We start from the raw sequence: 3,391 nt of genomic DNA, 5'->3' as shown, positions 1-3,391 counted from the left end.
ATTGCTCACTCTATCTCTGCACTTGAAGTATAAATTCAATCGGCTTGTGAATGCTAATATGTAAAGGATTGAAAATTGTAATATCAACCTATTGAAGAGGATTTAGGCAAAACCAATTAAGTAACAGAACATCAAGAGAGCTATGAGAGTGGGAGTGTAGTTTTCTCTCCAGATAATTTTTAATAAACTGAATGTATCAGGAACAAACAAAAAAACAAAGTTAAGATCCATTTTCATTCACAAGTTCAGTGGATTAAGTTACAGAATAGACAAAATTGTGAAGGGGAAGAGGTGTAAGACTTTACCATACATATATGAATCCAAAACGGATTTCTTTTCCGGCGGCAAAAGATCCTAAAAAGGTAGATACTTCCTGCGGTTGGCAAGCATAACTAAGAGTAAAAAGAAGATAATTTTGTGAGAAAGAAGCAATTCTAAGCTGCATTATATTATAATTATATCAATTAATAATCCAGAGGAAAGAAGGAAATCTCACGCATAAATACATAATGGGACTCACCTTTTATAATTTATTTATGGTGTTGATGGTTCTAGTTTCAGCCCTGCGCTTGAAGATTCAGATATCACATTTGTTCTTTCCATTTCGACCTCATTTGTTCCTAGAGCCTTGACTTACTTTTTGCTTCTCTCGCCAATATTTGGTGCAAAGATCTGTTCCTTTTCTATGTAGGACAACACCGATAGACTTGTATGCACATTGTCAGAACTTTTCAAGAATGATTATCTTAATTGAATTCGGAAGATTCTGTCCGAAAACATATCTAGGACATTGTTAATGTGTGTGACTTATTTCTAAAAGTGAAAGATAATTTTTTAGATCTAAAGTACCAGGTAAACTAAGCTGAAATGAAAGTACCGTAAAAGTACATATAGATGAATTTTTCATGCTAAAAACAATTAAATTGTGGGTCACATAATAAGAATATACATAAAATATACTAATACAAAATAACTAATTGGTCTAAGTTTGCACCTGTCACATGCTGTGTCAAATATATCTTTTGTTGTCATGTCGAGCATTTTTTCAGCTACATCACCCAAAATTACTGCAGTTGTTGAACCACTACCATTAGTAAAATTAATCAGGAACATATACATGCAACTAAAGATGGTATAATATATGTACATATATGATATATTTGCTAAAATGATACTTCTAAGTATGGTAAAACTATAATACCCGAGGAAGTAATGTTGTCCATTTACACTTGGTGCAGTCAAAATCTCTTCTTTCCTTCGCTCGCAATTTTTATTTGCAGCCCAAGCACTCAAGCACATAAAAACTACTACATGTCATTTGATATTGAAATTTCGGTCTCAACGTGAAAACTTCCAATTTGTCAACGAACAAAAAATCACATGTTTATCTCTGTTTTATAAGTAAACTTGTACACGTTTAAATATCTACTACACTTACCGAAGTTTGTGACTGAATTTTTCCAATGAGGATAATTTGTTGTTGAGCAGGAATCATCATGAGAGAGGCGAATGACCGTGAGAAATTGTCTGATGCATAACTTGCAAGCGTGTCTTTGTTTGAATTTGCTCTATCGTCACAACATACAAGGTATTCAATATTGGTGTACACACATACATATTTTAGTTAGAGAATAACAATAAAAATCATATACCAGTTGATCAACTCCAACACTTATGGATAAGCGGGGATCTATTTGTATTGTTGAGTTGAATATAGCTTGCAGTAATAAACCTGTATATGCCACAATCTTGATCTAATATTGTATTCTCTTTTTCTCTATAAAAAAATATATAAGGAAGAAATCTGAGTACACTCGTACCATTATAAATTTCTATAGTCCTTCTAAGGATTACTGGATATCATTCATCGTCATTGATTTTTGGCTCAATTTTCTGTTGCAGTTTGGTTCCTTCGACTTCTGGAAGTCAAATGATCGCGAGAAGTTGTCTGTGTCTTTGTTTGAATTTGCCTATCATCACAATATACAGGGTAATCAATATTGGTGTACACTTACATATTTTAGTCTGAGTGTGAGCACGTGATTTTTGCCCTATATGAATTAATCCCACAAATTCAAAAATAATTTTTTAATTGTTTGCAATTTCGTAGATTTTTCGTAGCATTTCTGTTAATTGTTTGCATTTTGTTTGTGTAGTTTAATTATTGAAAAATGCAAAAAAATATACATTGCATCTGCATTTAGGATTTAATTTTACATATTTTGTAGATTAATTAGTAAATTAGCGTTTTACAAAAATAGAAAATTACAAAAAAATAACTCATTTTTTTTGTTTTGAGTTTCGAATTTTGGTAGTTTTTATTTTAATTGGATATTTAATTATTTATGGTAATTTTCATTTAGAGTTAAGTAATTTAAGTGGGTAGGATAATTTTATTAAGAATTAATTTAGATTTTGAGTTTTAATTTGAAAAGAAAAGAAAAGAAAATCAAAAATTGAGTTTCATTTGTAAGAACCCAAAATTGGGTCAGCTTTTGTTTTTAACAATTCCAGGCCCAACCTTTTTTTCCCCTCAGATCCGGCCCAGATTGGCCCCAACCCGGTCCGTCCAATACCCCAACCAAACGGTGTCGTTTAGGCTGAAATGAATCTCAGCCGTCTATGAGCTTTGATCTAACGGGCCAGGAATTGGGGTTCTCCACGTATATAATTGTCCAAAACTCCAGCCCCCTACCCCCAGTCATCCCCTTCAACCTTTTTCAAAAGCCCTGCCGAGCTCCGCCCTAAGCCACCGTCCGCTGCCCGCCGGAAATCGCTTGCGGCGGCGGCCGACGTCCAATCGCCGCCAAATTTACACCAGATCACCGTCTCACCCTCCTCTTTCCGAACCGCCACTCCTCACGTCTCAAATCTGGATACAATCCCGCAAATCTTAGATCAGAACATGAAACCCTAGCGCCGCCACGATGTCTCCAGTGGCGGCGCCACCTCCTTTCAACGCCAAAATCACACCCAAGACCTCCTTCATCTCCTTTTCCAAAATCCCTAACCCATATCCTTTAAATCCCACTGGTTCATCTCAAATCTTAAATAAGACTAGACCAAAAACTTAACTTTTCCCAAATCACCCCAAATTAACACCCCGGAATCCCCGTAGTCCTCTCTTTCCCAATCTCAAACTCTGGACTCTCGAATCACCTTCAAGCTCGTCGAATGTTGAATCTGAAGCCCAAGTTTTTGAAGCCAAATCCATGCCCGTGCATGCAGAGTTGTTCTTTGATAAAGAACAAACACTTGACGTCATTTAAGAGTGCCAAGCCCCAGGTTCGAGTTTTAGTCGGTGAGTCCTTCCTTCGTTTCTTGGTTCATCTCTCCTCCTTTTTCTGGTCAATTCAATTGAAACTCGGTTAATTGTGGTGTCTGAGAGTTG

The 3,391-nt window shown here is 35.7% G+C and overlaps 1 long non-coding RNA gene across 1 annotated transcript; it reads right to left on the bottom strand.

Moving 5' to 3' along the window:
• Positions 1–528: 528 nt before the first annotated feature.
• Positions 529–1,305, bottom strand: LOC107822512 (uncharacterized). The gene is made up of 3 exons (XR_001656344.2): positions 1,202–1,305; positions 995–1,067; positions 529–683 (listed from the first exon to the last, which is right to left on the bottom strand). It is a non-coding gene; the product is annotated as an uncharacterized LOC107822512 (long non-coding RNA).
• Between the last annotated feature and the right edge of the window lie 2,086 nt (positions 1,306–3,391).

The sequence above is a fragment of the Nicotiana tabacum genome, chromosome 5 (genome assembly GCF_000715075.1).
Source record: "Nicotiana tabacum cultivar K326 chromosome 5, ASM71507v2, whole genome shotgun sequence".
Classification (NCBI taxonomy): domain Eukaryota; kingdom Viridiplantae; phylum Streptophyta; class Magnoliopsida; order Solanales; family Solanaceae; genus Nicotiana; species Nicotiana tabacum.
Note: the sequence above shows the minus strand (reverse complement) of the source record. Positions and strands in the feature narration are given on the sequence as shown.